Below are 17,358 nucleotides of genomic sequence, written 5' to 3'. Positions count from 1 at the left end.
GCAAACATAAATTAAAACGTGACCCAAAAAGCGGGTATAGATGCAAATGACCCAAAAAGATATTCACTTTTTACAAACTTAAAAGAATTAAGGAGTATATTTAAAGGTCTACTTTAAACCCACCCTAAGCATAAGGGGTCATTTTTAATACATTTTCCCGGTAAAATAAATAAACGGACTTAGTCTTAGGATTTTGCAGCGTGTTTCCAATTGGGCGGGTCTCAAAAATCAAAATCGGAGAAGAAATGAGAGGGGGAAGGAAGAATTTGAAGAGGGCTGTTGAAGAAGAATTTTTCACTCTTCAACAGGGTCAAAGTATTATGCAGTTGTGGACCTTCGAGGTTCCAATCTTATTCAAGTATGAAAATCCTACTAATTTCTTCCTTTTTTTTGCGTAGTAGTTTTGGTATTTGTATGATGAATTGATAACGAATTGTTAGTTTTTATTTTTTTAATTTTGAAGGTGATGGATGCGGAAGGTGAAACATCAATAGCAATATTTCCAGCTAAATTCCAGAAAAGCATGTGGATTAAAAGAGGTTTGCTTTGGTATTTCCTATCCTAATTTTTTTTTTGGGGGATTTATTATGGTTGTCGATTTCATGCCTTTATTTTTGGCATTGAAAGAATAATGTGAGTGTTTTCCTTTGTGTTTTGTATCTTTTTTACTCAATGAATAGGCAATTTTGTTGTGGTTGATGAGAGAGGAAGAGAGGAAGCTGTTGAGTCAGGTAGAAAAGTGGGATGTGTCGTTACGCAGGTACTCTATTATGAACAAGTCCGTGTGCTTCAAAAGTCACCTGAATGGTGAGACTCTATAATTCAAGCACCTATTTTTTCGCCCCTTTATTTTAGTTTAATGAAGAGGGAATAGATTATTGTTAAATCTATGTATTGGTTGAGTTTGTGAGATAGGATGAGAAGAGGCGAACTGAGAGAGAGTAAATTGGAAGAGTTTCTCATTCAATCTTATGTCAAAAATGAAGCTGATACAATTGTATATAACTGCTGTCACACCTCCTTTTTGTGCGCCCGCCCCGAAGGGTTAAATGCGCGAGGGAGTTTTTCCAATTTAAGTGACAATATTCGAAATGGGATTATTTATTTAATTTAGAGTCGCCACTTGGGAAAGGTTTGGCTTTTGGTGTCCCAAGTCACCGGTTTATCTTGAATCCCAAATCGAGGAAATTTTCGACTTTTCCAAATGAAGTCTGCGAACCAGAAATTCTAAGTAAGGAATTCTGTTGACCCGAGGGAAGGTGTTAGGCACCCTCGAATCCCGTGGTTCTAGCACGGTCGCTTAAATTGTTATAATGGCTAAATATCTGATTTAAATACATGTTGTGACTTATGTGCTTTATTAAGTTTAAACCGCTTTTATTATTATCATTTAGTTTTATAGAATTGCAACGTCGTGAAAATGCATCTCGAACCACGTCACAATCAATGCACCCGTGATCGTCGACACATTTTGACTCCGTTGAGATTGGGATTTGGGTCACATCAATGTGCACCCGTGTTTAAGAAGGTTAAATTATTAAGCCGCGCCTAAAGAGTCTAGCGCGTTATTATTTTTGTAGAAGGCCATGAAATTCACTAAACGGCCTATCCCGAATTCTAAAAATTTATTATGGTTATTTATTGAGGGCCTCGCAATTTTGCGTTTTATTTGGCGAGACTCGTCTCTATTTTAGAAAGGATATCCTAAAGTGGCTACATTTCTAATGCGTTTGTCTCTAAAACTAGAAGAAAAAAGGTATATGCTAATTTAATTATATGCTTTGGCCTAATCCGGATTCTTATGGTTAATTATTTACAAAGTTGAGAAAACATTGTACTTCAATGGAAAAATGCTTTAATTTGACAAAGAAATCCGTTTATTCTAACGAAATACAACACTTAATCCGAATAAACATCTTTAAGTCGAATTTAGATTAACTTGCTTAAACAGGGTTAATAGAATTCCTTATTAAAGAATACTACCGATGATATTCAAAACTAGTCCTATAAACTGCCTAAAGAAATCGAAACTGGGTGATTCAAAACTGTATTATATTTGGCTAGATTTAACAGCCATTTGCCTCTACTTATTCAAAGCATGCTGAAAGAGTGAATTTAATTTTAACAATCGCACTAAATAGTTTCACATTCCATGAGTTATATTTACATCCTGTATGCTACTAAACGAATCAAACACCACAGTTTCAAATAAACATTAATTAAGTACAAACTTACTAATGTATTCTCTATTAGGCTACAAGTTAAAGGATTTATACAACTTTAACAATATTCGCAAAGCTATAAGTAAGGCAACAGATGATAAAAAAAATTCTTCAGATCTTTCGATTCATGCTTTTCAATGTTACAATCAGCTACACCAATATGAGACTCGAGATGTGTACCTGGAAATACTGAAAATGCAAAGGAGAAGAGGAAGAAGATAGGGAAATCAGCAGCTGCAAGAAACAGAATAGCAGCAGCAGCAGCAACAAGCAAAATAATTGGAATAGAATCAAGATCCCAGCTAGACCAAGTCCCAGAGTAAACCAACAAACAACCAGTAGACTCAGTTGGATTTAGAAGAAATCAGTATTGGACAAACAGGTCGAGACCAGTGAAATCAAGACAGCAAGAAGAATGCAATTTCTAGTTTTGTCTGTCTGTGTTATCAAACAGAGTTCTTTTCCAGTTTTTCTGCTTTTCAGAACTTCAACTCTCAATCTCCAAACTAAGTTTTCTGTGTGTATTCTCTTTTTCTCTGTCTGTGTGTGTATCTATGTCTATATGTGTATATCTTCAGCTCCCCCTCTCTTATTTTTTTATCTCTCTCCTCTGTGTTCTCTATCCTCCCCTTTTATAGCTTCAAATCAGGCTATTTGAACAGCCTGTTAATCAATCAGGTCCCCTCCCATGTGCTGTCCCTTTTCAGTTTCCACTTAGCTAATTAAGTATAAACCTCCCCCATGATATTCCTGACAGTACCCTCTAATATTTAAACTAAAAGGCAGACAGGGCAGCAAGAATATAATCTGACAAACATGCTGTCAAATTATTTTAATCAGAATGGCTTTTATGCACATGTTGTGCACTAATGCACATGCCCTCCAATTCAGGCTGTAACTAACAGACCAAACCTTAGATTTCTGAAATCAAATTAACAACTATAAGTTACTAAACCCAGTCCCTAATTGATTCAGGCAATGCTTAACAGAAGCAGGTCAATTGGTTATTGTTCGGACAACTGAAACTAATTGACGACATATGTCGACTCGACTATACTAATCATAACACGTACAATCGTAGCCAAAAATCAGAAATCTAAGAGTATCACACAAGGGGTTCAGATTGCAATGTTAACACAGAAATGACCTCCGGAGCTAATTGAATGACCAATTACGAATTCAATTGAACATACAGTTTACACACATACATTACGAAGAAAGACTTGACCGAATACAGAGGTCCGGTCAAGGTGGACAATAGCAGTTCAAAAACACAAACTAAAACAAAACGTTTGGCCATACGGACGGACCTTTAACAACACACAAACACACGAACTGAAATAAAGAAAAGAAAATTAACTCACCTTAAAGCTTTGAAAGAAAAAATCAGAAAAAATCCACTTGTGTTTTGAACAGATCCTCCTCAAGGTTGAACGGACTTTAATCGAAGTGCTTCTTAAATGAGAAACACTTCGATTAAGGTTCATGAAACCCTAATCTCTTGGCTTGAACAGACACGGACCAGGCTTGGGGTTTCTAGGGTTCGTGGATGGTAGATTTGGGACTTGGGCTTTCTTGGTTAGATTCGGACCAAACCAAGCATGGTTTGGTCACGAGGGGGGTCCGGGGACTGTCTGGTAAGAATTTAGGGCAGATCGGTGTAGATCGAGTTTTGACTCGAATCTTCAAATGAAGATTCGAGATGGTGGGATGGGATTCGAGCTGAAAGGTTGGTGGATTCATGTTTAGGGTGTTAAGGTGAAGGCCACCGGCGTTCATGCCGCCGGCTTTCATGGTGAAGAACACAGGGGCAGCTAGGGTTTGGAGGGGAAGGGGATGAGGACGAAGGCTGGGGTCTTGGATAGGGGGCCGGGTATGATAGGGACCTTATATATGGGATGGGTGGATTGATTTCAACCGTTGGATGAGGCGAGATGGACGGCTTGGATCTGCAGGGTTAGGAGAAACGGTGTCGTTTCATCTAAACGGGGTTTGAGTTGGTCCGGGTGAAAATGGGTCGGGTTCATCATGGGTTATGGGGAAGTGACCTTGACCGTAGGATGAGGAATGGATTAACGGCTGTGATTAAAAGGCCTCATACGACGTCGTTTAAGTAAATGATTGGCCAGATCTGGGCCATTCCTTTGAATCCATCAACGGCTCACAGAGATGGTGCCTGTACGACGTCGTTTAGGCGTCTTGCAGAGGGCCTGTTGGGACTGGGTCGTTTGGGCTGTTCATTTGGGCCTCCTGATTTTAAAAATGGGAATTGGCCCAAAGTTCTTTTAAAACAAGTTTTAAACCTCTTTTCTTTATTTCTAATTTTCCTAAACACACAACCTAATTAAATAAAACTAAACACCATTAATTAATACTTAACGTATTTATTACACGCATATAAAAATGTTAGAAGTAGGTAAAATTAAACAAGGCAACAAATCAGGATAAAAAATGCGTATTTTGCGATTCTCCATTTAACAAACGGATTACGGTTTAAATTACGCATGACACATACATTTTTTTTTGTATTTTGTTTTTTAATAAAAAAAAAGGGCAAAAATCATAAATAATCAACAAAGTGCCATGTAAAATCCAAAGTTGTACAGCAGGACCATTTGTTATTATTTTTATTTCTTTTGGAGCGATTGTCGCGTAAAACAAAAATCACGTGCTCACAACTGCCATCTAGCCAACTAATTGACAGCTGTACAAGTAACTAAATAATAGCTAACCATGGTTATAACTAACTAACATACTGACTATAGTTAACTTAAGCTATCCTTTACACCCCCCCCTCAAGCTAGGAGGTATGAAGATATTCTTCATTCCTAGCTTGGAAACCAAGTAGTCATGTTGTGTTCTGCCAAGACCTTTGGTAAGTAAGTCCGCTTGTTGCTCAGCAGTAGCGACATAAAGAGTGCGAACTAGCCCTTGTTGAACCTTTTCACGAATGAAGTGACAATCAATGTCAATGTGTTTGGTTCGCTCGTGGAACACAGGTTCACAACAATCTGAATTGCGGACTTACTGTCAATGTATAGGTACTAATAAAGTATGTTGTACGCCCAGCTCATGAAACAAACCAAGAACCCACACAACTTCAGCAACAGTAGACGCTAGACTTCGATATTCTGCCTTCGCTGAGCTTCTGGAAACAGTCGACTGCTTCTTGGACTTCCAAGAAATCAAAGAATCCCCAAACTTAACAAGGTAGCCTGTGACAAACCTGCGAGTGTTGGGACAAGCAACCCAGTCGGCATCGCAAAATGCTGATAAGGACTCAGAACAATGTGCCTTCAGCAAAACTCCAAATCCTGGGCAATGTTTGATATACCGAACAATTCTCAAGGCAGCTTCCATGTGAGAGGCCTTGGGAGAATGCATGAACTGACTGAGGTTTTGGACCGCAAAAGAAATGTTTGGTCGAGTGATTGTGAGGTATAGCAACCTCCCAAGTAATCTTTGATAAGGACCTAGATCATCCAAAGGCTTATCATCAGTGGTCCCAACATAAGAGTCTAATTCAATGGTAGATAGCCTCAGGTTTTGTTCCATAGGAGAAGTGGCAGGCTTAGATCCTGAGAGCCCTAAGTCAGCAATCAACTCAAGGGAATACTTTCTCTGATGCATCAAGATCCCCTCAGCACTCCTTGCAAATTCAATTCCCAAGAAATACTTAAGTTCCCCCAAGTCTTTGATCTTGAATTTATGTTGAAGTGTAGCTTTGGTGGATTGTATCAGTTGCATATCATCACCAGTTATAAGCAGGTCATCTACATAAACCAAGACAACGACCATTTTTCTAGCTTCCCTTTTAATGAATAATGAGTAATCCAAATGACTCTGACGGAAATCAGAGTCAATGAGAGCAGATGTGAGCTTGAGATTCCATTGTCTTGAGGCCTGCTTAAGTCCATAGAGGGATTTGTGCAGCCTGCAGACCAATGATTTATCTCCGGATTTACTGAAGCCTTGTGGTATGCTCATGTACACCTCTTCTGACAAGTCTCCTTGCAAGAAAGCGTTATAAACATCCATTTGGTGGACTGGCCACTGCCTTGAAGCTGCTAATGAAAGAACACTTCTAACAGTAACCATTTTCACCACAGGTGAAAATGTTTCCTGATAGTCCAAACCTTCTCTTTGGTTGAACCCTTTAGCCACCAATCTCGCTTTGAATCTTTCTATTTCACCTGTAGACTTATACTTTATTTTGTAAACCCATTTACATTCAATGGCTTTCTTTCCTTTGGGCAATGGAACAAGCTCCCAGGTTTTGTTATCCTCCAATGCCTTGATCTCTGTTTGCATTGCTTCTACCCACCTTTTATCTCTGGCTGCCTCATAGTAGCTAGCAGGTTCTACTTCAGGGGAAAAGTTTGAGAGATAACTCTGATATTTAGGAGATAGGTTATCATATCCAATCACATCAGAGATAGGATATTGTCAACAGTTGGACTGCTTGACTTTATCAGTCTTCACTGTTAGAAACCAAAGAAGTTCTATTTTTCATATCTAGAAGAGAAGATTACAAGGCCTATTTATAATACTAATTCACCTAATCTATTAGTTGCCATACACCTAATTACACCTACTATACAACTCATATACATGTGCTAGCTATGATGTAGTACATGTGTATACATGTGCTGCACTACTTGTATTACACCTACTATACAACTCATATACATGTGCTAGCTATGATGTAGTACATGTGTATACATGTGCTAGACAACTTGTATGTCAACACTCCCCCTCAAGTTGGAGCATATATATTGATCATGCCCAACTTGTTACAGATATATTCAACTCGAGCTCCATTCAAAGCTTTTGTGAAAATGTCTCCCAATTGATCTCCAGTTCTAACATGACCTGTAGAGATGAGCTTTTGTTGAATCTTTTCACGAACAAAGTGACAATCTATTTCAATGTGCTTAGTCCTTTCGTGAAATACAGGATTAGAGGAGATATGAAGAGCAGCTTGATTATCACACCACAACTTTGCTGGCAATGTAGTTTGGAAGCCAACTTCACTTAATAGTTGATGTACCCATACAACCTCACACACAGATTGTGCCATAGCTCTGTATTCTGCTTCCGCACTAGATCGAGATACGACATTTTGTTTCTTACTCTTCCACGAAATCAAGTTTCCACCAACAAAAACGCAATATCCTGTCGTGGATCTCCTATCGGCTTTTGACCCTGCCCAATCTGCATCTGTGAAACACTCAATGTTAGTGTGTTCATTATTCTTATATACTAGACCCCGTCCTGGAGATCCCTTTAGATAACAAAGAATCTGCTCCAGAGCCGCCCAATGCCTGACTGTTGGGGAAGACATAAACTGACTCACAATGCTGACAGAGTATGCGATATCGGGACGAGTTACTGTAAGATAGTTCAGTTTCCCAACCAATCTCCTATATTTCTCTGGATCTTCGAATAACTCACCGTCTTCTTTCACGAGTTGTGTGTTAGGAACCATTGGCATGCTGCATGGTTTAGATCCCAACTTTCCAGTTTCAGCTAACAAGTCAAGAGTATATTTCCTTTGGGACAAGAAGATGCCTTTCTTGCTCCGTGTAACTTCAACTCCCAAAAAATACTTTAGTTGCCCTAAATCTTTCGTCTGAAATTGAGTGTGAAGGAAAGACTTTAGAGTTGAAATTCCTGTAATATCACTTCCAGTAATAACGATGTCATCAACATATACTACCAATAAAAGAATACCATCATCAGACTTTTTATAAAACACCGTATGATCGCAATTGCTTTTCTTCATCCCATATTCTAGAACAGCCTCACTAAATCTGCCAAACCAAGCACGGGGACTCTGTTTCAGCCCATAAAGAGATTTTCGAAGACGACATACCTTTCCACACTCCCCCTGAGCAACAAACCCAGGTGGTTGCTCCATATATACTTCTTCCTGAAGATCTCCATGTAGAAAAGCATTCTTTATATCAAGCTGATGCAGAGGCCAATCATAAGTAGCTGCCATGGAAATGAATAATTGAAAAGAGTTGGGCATGTGACTGAAAAGTGGAAAAGAGTTTAGAGTTACCTGTCATATGATCTGTGGCACCAGAATCAATGACCCATTTGGATGACGAAGAGAGGAGACACTTAGTGGTTTTACCTGACTCGGGGATAGTATTGATAGGAGGAGATGATGACTGAGATGGTGAAATAGTCTCGGAAGTGGCGATGTTGGCATACTGAGATCTTTTGTTCTTATTCTGAAGCTTCACACAATAACGTATGGTATGACCGAGCTCATGACAATAAAAACATTCAACTTCCCCTTGCTTTAGGTCTCGACTATCGCTACTCCGATTGCGATTACTATGACTCCTATTCTTTTGGACGCGGCTAAGCAGAGCACCACTATCGATCGTGGTTGTCGGACCTGAATAAGACTTTTCAGTACGCAACACTCTTGTAAAGGCCTCTTTCAAGGAAGAGATAGCAGTCCCAGATAAAATCTGCGATTTGGCCCCTTCAAATTCGGGAGAAAGACCAGAAAGGAAACTCATGACCGCCAGTTGTTCACGCTGAGCCTGTTGTACCTTCACATCTGGACTAAACGGCAATATAACATTAAGCTCATCATACACCTTCTTAAACTCTGAGAAGTAAGTGGTGAGAGAGCGATCTTGCATGGATGGATGGTAAAATGCCTGGCACACATCATACATGCGAGACAAGTTTCCTTTGCCAGAGTACAAAAAATCTAAATAATCCATTAGATCCTTCACATAATCACAATGAGAAACTAGATCATTTACCTCACTGTGCATCGAATTCTTGATTTGGAGAAACAATTTTGCATCCTCCTTTAACCAGACTGATTTAGTCTCATCCTTGGGTGGATCATCAACCAAGTGGTTCTCTTTGTCGATGCTCCGCAAATAGAGACGGATCGTCTTACTCCAATCCATGTAATTGGAACCCATGAACTTATTCTCCGTAATTTTGGACATAACCGGAATGACATCAACGGTAGGTTTCGTTTCAGTCATCTTGCACCCGAATAATAGCAGAAGCAAATAGTCAAGAACAGTGCAGTGAAATTTGAACAGTGCAGTGAACAGTGATATTTGAACAGTACAGTGAATAGTAATATTTGAACAGTGAACAGTGCAGTGAACAGTGAACAGTGATCTTGGAAAATGAAAGTTGTCAGGAAAAAATGGCCGGAAATAGTGAAATAGAATCAAAGCAGCGAAAAACTGTTCTGAACAAAAATAATTCGAACGGGGAAAAAAAAAATTCCCGACAACAAACTGATGAAAAAACTTCAATGCTCTGATACCATGTTAGAAACCAAAGAAGTTCTATTTTTCATATCTAGAAGAGAAGATTACAAGGCCTATTTATAATACTAATTCACCTAATCTATTAGTTGCCATACACCTAATTACACCTACTATCCAACTCATATACATGTGCTAGCTATGATGTAGTACATGTGTATACATGTGCTACACAACTTGTATTACACCTACTATACAACTTATATACATGTGCTAGCTATGATGTAGTACATGTGTATACATGTGCTAGACAACTTGTATGTCAACACTCACAAAATCTTTAAGCCATATAGGTGGTCTTGACTCTCTTGTAGTTTTTCTAACTTCTGCGGGTAGAGGAACAGATGGAACCTGTAGAGTGGCTTGAACTGTGTCATCGTTAGTGTGGGCTGGAGTAACAATTGAATCGGACAAATCAGCTGCTGATGAAGAATTTGGTTCAAGTGAAGAAATTGATTGAGAAGAAGGAGGAGAACATGGCGGAATAGAAGCAGAACATGGTGGAATAGGGTCCTCCAGCACAGCTGGACCGGATAGAGCATGAATATCCAAGAATTGCTGCTCAGTCTCGACTTCTGGTTCTGAAAGGGAAAAACTTCCTCATAAAAGGTCACATCTCTACTTGTGAACAGAACATTGTGTTCAAGGTCTAGTAGTTTGTCACCTTTCTGATGCACGACATAACCAAGCAATGCACATTTCACTGCTCGAGCTCCAAACTTATCACTCCTAGGCAATGTGGTGGCAAAGCATAGGCAACCAATGACTCTCATATGAGAAAGGAAGGTTGTTTGTGATACAGTAATTCATAGGGTGACTTATTGCCAAGCACTGTAGAGGGAATTCTGTTGATTATATAAACTGCTGAATCTACACACTCTCCCCAATATCTAGCTGGCAAATGTCCTTGAAACTTAATTGCTCCGGCTGTTTCAAGAATGTGCCTGTGCTTACGCTCAACCACTCCATTCTGTTGTGGGGTATATGGGCAGGAACTTTGGTGTTGAATGCCATGTAGTTGAAACAATTCTTTGCAGTGAGAATTGAAGAATTCACTCCCATTATCGGATCTAAACGATTTTATAGTCTTGCCAAACTGTGTTTGTACCATTGCAATGAAGTTCTTAAGCAAAAAGACAACATCAGACTTCATTCTCATAAGAAATACCCACGTCCATCTTGTACAATCATCAACTAAGGTAAGAAAAAATCTCATCCCATTGTGAGTAGCTACTTTGTAAGGGCCCCAAACATCCATATGTATCAAATTGAAGCTATCTAAACTTTTACTATGACTAACTGGAAAAGGTACTCGAGTTTGTCTAGCCAAAGGGCAAACTTCACATTTATTTGACAAAATACTACTACTAAAACTAGAGATTTTCCTGAGAACTTGCATAGGCACATGTCCCATTCTCTTGTGCCAGATGTCTCCCGTATTTCCAGGTTCCTTTGTTATTGCTACAAATGCTTGGTAAACTTTGCTGTCATTATTTCTTGCTGTAGATAGCATGGTATACAATCCCTCTTCCTCCTTACCAATCTCCTTCACCCTCCCAGACAAGAGATCCTGAAAAACACAAAAGGTGGGAAAGAAGGAGGCAAAACAATTCAACTCTCTTGTCACCTTGGACACGGACAAAAGATTGAATTTGAATGCAGGTACACAAAGGACATTCTTAATAGTGTCACCTCCGGTAAGCTGACAATCCCCAACATGAGTAACCTTGGCAGAGTCCCCTGTAGGCATTTGTACCTGTCCTCCATTACCTACTGACATGCCATTTCTTAGCAATTTATCATTTCCTATCATGTGATTCGTAGCACCTGTGTCTATAATCCATTTGGCAATCTGAATATTGCAACAAAGGAATTTACCTGCCATTGCTGCTATGTTAGAATTGGTCTCTCCAATGGAAGTCTTGTGCAGCAGTTGCAAAATTTGAGCATATTGTTCCTGTCTGAATAGTTGTCCAGGTACTGATTTGTTTCCCAGTTGTGTACTATTTGCCTCTACTTGTACTGCATTGGCCTTCCTCTTAGACTTATAATCTGAAGGATAGCCAACTATCTTGTAGCAATTCTCCTTTAAATGCCCTGTTTTGTGACAAAATTCACATTTCATCAATTTGTAACAGCCTTCTCTCGTGTGACCCTTCAAGTGACAAAAATCACACTCCAAGCTATAATTTTTCCTCTGCTTGTTCCCTGATTGTACAGTGAACATTGCAGTAGGCTCAACATGTCCAGTCCCCCCAAAATTATTTCCTGAAATCAATCGTCTGCTTTCATCTTGCATAACCATTGCATACGCTTGATTAATAGTTGGCACAGTAGGCATCATAAGTATATGACTTCTAGCTTGCTCAAAACTGACTTCTAGCTTGCAGACGTTGAAATTCTAATTGCTCAACATAATCTTTTGCAGGTGGTGGTGGCAGAATCGAATCATATTCAGCCCATAGATCCGTCAATTTAGTAAAGTAAACAGATACAGACGATATACCTTGGGTAGAGGTAAAAATTTCCTTGTGCAAGTAGTAGAGTCTAGAAGCATTCACCTTGTCAAATCTCTCTTTGAGTTGTGCCCAAACAGTCTGAGCATTCGCAGAGAAGAGTACTCCAGTCAATAGGTGTTGACTTACATTACTCATTAGCCACGAGGTGACAATCGCGTTGCAACGATCCCACTGATGTGCAAGTGCCGGCCCAAAATCAGCTTTGGATGTTGAACCATCAACTAAACACAGCTTGTTCTTCCCCAATAGAGCCACTTTCATAGCTCGATTCCAAAGAGTGTAGTTTTCCATACCAGTCAATAAAAGACCCACCGACATTGATCCCGGTCCGACCGAAGGATGCAAATATAACGGGTGGCTGTGATCAAGTATGACCGTCCCTCCGGTAATTCCGTTGCCGGAAACCCTATCGCCAGTAGCAACACTGCTGGATTCATCAGAAATTGCTATGAAATTTGGTAGAAAAATTGCAAAATTAGGGTTAGAAAAAAGCAGAAACAAAGCGAATTCTCTCGATTTCTTCCTCAATTGCACGAAGAACTCCCTAGAATCGCTCGATTATGGCTCTGATACCATGTTAAATCTGTGTATTGGTTGAGTTTGTGAGATAGGATGAGAAGAGTCGAACTGAGAGAGAGTAAATTGGAAGAGTTTCTCATTCAATCTTATGTCAAAAATGAAGCTGATACAATTGTATATAACTGCCATCTAGCCAACTAATTGACAGCTGTACAAGTAACTAAACAATAGCTAACCATGGTTACAACTAACTAACATACTGACTATAGTTAACTTAAGCTATCCTTTACAATTATTCCTTATAAATTTGTTCTTGACTGGGAAAAGAAAAGAGGGTCTTTCTGCTCGATGGGCCTATCGATGTAAATTTCCATGGAAATGGATAAAGTACCTCTAGCTCGTGAATTTGTAGCTCATATATTTGCTTAGGTTACTGGGATTGAAGATTGATCTCTGATGTCTGGAAACATGAAGATAATCTCCTTGTTATGATTGAAGGAGTATTCTTGTTTCTTTCTTCCATCACATTTGACTTACTGTGTGGGCTGTTTAGAGGCCTTCTCCATCTTGAATTTTTCTTCTTTTACGTCCACCCTAGTAGTAGATTTTGACCTTTTTCAAGATAGTCTCTTGGATGTTCTGTTACAATTTACAATATATGTTAATGAGCTTACAAGATTAAGCCTCTCAGTTACTACTCTACTGAGTGTGTTTTACTGGGTATTTTGCATAGTTGGACATTTATATTTGAGTCTGTTTACTCTCCAGGTAATATATGCAAAATAGCTGGTAAATATTTGAGGACGCCGCCCCTAATTGGAACTGTTTCATCATACTGCCTCCCAACACCTCTCCAACCAGAAGATAAATCCCCTCTGGCTAAAAAAACTCTGGCTCCAATCCTCTAAATATGCTGTCTGATTGGGTTGACGGGAGGCTGTCACTGGACCTGAATTGTTTCCATTCAGAAATTTTCTTATGTTCTGGGTACTCTCTGTGCAGGCCAGAGATATTCAATTCTACAGCAGTAGAGAGTTCAAAGCAGGATACGCAATCAGATAATACCCAAATAGATGAGAACGAAGACTCAAGCGATGATGATGGACTCCCTCCATTAGATGCCAATACTAACAGATTAAATCCATTTCAACAGGAGTTCGAGACAGATTCTGATTCAGATACTGATTCCTGATCCATGCTTCCGGATATTCATGGCACCATGAATGATACCTTCATTTTTGCAGATGAAGTTGGTTGTAAAGACATTGCTGTCTTTGAATGCTATTGATTGTAAATCTGCTTGCTATTGAATCATTGTCTCTGGTAAACTAGCTAATATGTCAAACCCACGTCTGAGTGAGTAAACTTATGATATTGCTCATTTAAATTTTCTAAAATCTATCTGCTGGTATGATTTTACTAATGCTATGTTTGATGAGATATTTTTTCTATATTTAGCGTACTTAGTTTGGAATTAACTCGTGATTTAAGGCGAATGAGCCCATAGCAAGGTCAATTAGCTTTTATGCCTTGTGTTGACAATAATTTTGTGACGCAAGGGTTTCTAACATGTATCAATTGCTACTTCAGATTGTAGAAACTTTCTACTATATTTAAGCGATTCACAAAAGTTGGTGAGGAGTATCACAGGGCCAACACCCTAATGAACCAACTCTTTATTTTGTCTTATTTTCTTCATGACTGGTGCTTTACGTGCTTTTAGCCTGGAATCCTGGATCTTCCAAGTACTTTAATTAAAATAAATGAAATATTATGCCTTAAATGTAAGTAGCAGATTAGTACTTAGCCGGGAGAACTTTTGAGGAATCCAGAATGGCATCTGCTCTAATTGACATGGGTGCTACTGGAAAGGATGTGGATTCAAAGGCTTTTGCGAGCAACTTGGTGAAAATATTTTTGTCAATTCAGGTAAAACAATATCCAGTATAAATTCTGCAGATTCTGATGAAAGTTTTAGATACTGCTGTTTGACTTGTCTGCTCTTAAGGTTCCTGTGTATACTTGTCCTCGGGTCCGGATAGGATGGATGTCTTGTTATAGAACTCTTTGTTAGAAATCCTAGACAAATAAAAAGATAAGAGAGAGGAAGCTCTTCTGGGAAATAGAAGTTATTAGTCTTGGATGTTACGCAACAAAATCTTGATTTCATTGGATTGAGTTTAATTTTCCGACTCATATTGTTATTTCTACACAGGATTTGGACATAGAAATCATTATTGCTGCTGCAAGGGACACAAATACAAATACAACCGCTGTCGCTGCCAATGTAGTATTTGATGAGAGGCAGATGAATGCTCTGTTCAGAGACATGGTAAAGCAGTTTTAGCTCTGATATTAAACTATACATATTCTTTTCTACAGTTGTGGCATTGTGCTTAAAATTTATGACGTAACCAAAGTCAGACACCCTATCACTATTCTGTTTGGTCTTAAGTTCACATGATTTATAAAAATCATGGAACTCCCTTATGTCTAGAACTATCAATACCCTCCTATTTTTTCTTCTTTCTATGGTACTCAAGAATGTCCTAATACTAAGTTGATCGGATATGAAATGAAAAGTTTATCATTTCTCCCTCACCAAATGTCAAATTAATGCAGCAAAAAAGAGTTTCATTTCTTATTCTGGAAACTTTTTTGCTGTTATTTCTCTCTTAGTCCTTGTAAAGCTTATTTTCTGATCCTTCCTCTTCAATATTTGCAGGTTAGAGTTAGTGAATCTTACGGATTGAAATTTGTTCGTGAGTTTGCACTTCTGTTGAAGCAACTTCTCTATTTTGATCGATACACCAGATTGTTAGCTCCAAATATAAATATGTATCGAGATCAGACGGTCAAGCTTGTCTCTGATAGAAGACAAGGGAACATATACCAATGATAATTGTAAGTCGCACCAAGAAATTGTTGCACGTCCTCAGATTTTCTAGTATATTGTATATAATACCAAATTTAGACACCAAATTTACACAATAGAGGACAGAAATAACTGTATCGGTCGTATTTTCTGATGTATGATGTTGGTTGATGTGGATCCCATATTTGTGGGAAGATAAGGAAGTTTATTTACTGCCAATCTATCTTCATAGCATCGTGTAAACTACTGGTGGACATATACCCTCTATTTGGGGATGATAGAAGCCTTTTACTTGAGACACTACTATACTGATCAGCTTTAAACATTTTAATCTTTTCAACGGTTGAACGGTTGTCAGTTGTTCTATATTAAGTCCCTTCGGTTTCTTTGTGTTGCATAATGAATGTAGATATATTCTGTTACTTAATGAATGTAGACATACTCTTATGTAATGTACATAGTAGAATTATAGGGATTCACAACAAATTTATACGATTTCCTTTTTGATTATTTCTATAGTTAGGGCTCTATGTACTTGTATATATACTTGTTACCTCTTGACATGATATACATCGAAATTGCTCAATCCTCTATCTATTTTACACAACAAGGACATTAATTACAGACGAGACAAATTGCAACCAACTAATTCACATCCAAACGGAAAGTCTTGGTGTGCTGAAAGAGAGGATGAAAGCGCCAAACGAGCAAGTCTTTGCGAGCTCATTTTGTAGTTAAAAAAGAATAAGGCGAGGAGTGGAAAAGAATAACATAAAAGCAATCTTAAAGATAAAAAGAACTAAAGAAGAAAGACTTGAGGAATATGTCACTTTATTCTAAATACATACTATCAATTATCATCACACAAATAACTGGAAATCCAAAAGTACCAGACTTATATCATGAACACCTCATATTGCTCTATAATCTACAAGCTGCCACTTTGATTCACCTGTACATAGTGTGGAAAGTGAAAAAAAATGATATAGGACATCTCCTTGCTCAGGATATTCACACGGATGAGCCTAAATGGAATATTGTTTGTGTTTCAACATCTTCTGTAGGTATATCTTTACCACCAGGAAACCTGTTCCAAGAACCCCTTTACGTTCAAGTATCTAACAAAAATTGCTGGATCTTTTGCACTTCGTTGCCTAATGACCTGCATCTTTCTTTTTGATCCTTGCTTCATTCCTGAAAGTTGAGCCAGTCACTAATGTATGACCTCACTTGGCGAAGAATAACCCATAAGCCGATGAAGAGGAGAACCTCCAGATGGTTGAACTTCCTCAATTTCTGAAGTTCCTTTTCCCCAATTAAACATCTTAGCCGAACGTCCTGGTGATTCCCTGTGAGGTTCCCTCAGAACAGATTTCATTTTTCTATCTGAACTGCTAGAGGATATCTTTCTGTTGAAAGATTTCCTTACAAGAAGTTGAAGTGGAGGTAATGAAGACTCCCCTTCAGTAGAGCAACTTCTGCAGAATGACGGTCCCAAATCATCAGAACACGATATCGGATCAGTATGGGGACAAGAATTAAGATGATATGCAGATGCCAGATTCTGATGATTAATGGCATCAGTGTTGTCATCAACCTCACTTGGTGGAGGAGCTAAAGCCTCTGCATAGAATGGAACTACATGTGTTTGGTTTTGGAGAGAAAACTTCAAAACCTTTCTACAAGAATTGCATCTAAGCTGATGACATCTCCTTTTAGAAAAAAGAAAGTCCGCAGGCAGCTGTAGGAGTTCGCTGCAATAGTAACAAGCAATTATTGGTGCTCCACCAGCTACTGGTCGGACATGACGCATCTTTGAGTATTTTTCTCGCATGTATAGTTTCTTCACCTCGTGATCTTTGTGCCTCCTATCATCAGATTTCGTCTCATGGTCCCATCGGGAA

At 38.7% G+C, this 17,358-nt stretch overlaps 1 pseudogene; it reads left to right on the top strand.

Annotated features, from left to right (window-relative positions):
* The first annotated feature begins 148 nt into the window (after positions 1-148).
* Positions 149-15,673, top strand: LOC104232205 (uncharacterized; annotated as a pseudogene).
* Positions 15,674-17,358: the final 1,685 nt, after the last annotated feature.

The sequence above is a fragment of the Nicotiana sylvestris genome, chromosome 11 (assembly GCF_000393655.2).
Source record: "Nicotiana sylvestris chromosome 11, ASM39365v2, whole genome shotgun sequence".
NCBI classification, from domain to species: domain Eukaryota; kingdom Viridiplantae; phylum Streptophyta; class Magnoliopsida; order Solanales; family Solanaceae; genus Nicotiana; species Nicotiana sylvestris.
The sequence above is the reverse complement of the archived record's forward strand: the minus strand, read 5'-3'. Positions and strand labels throughout refer to the sequence as shown.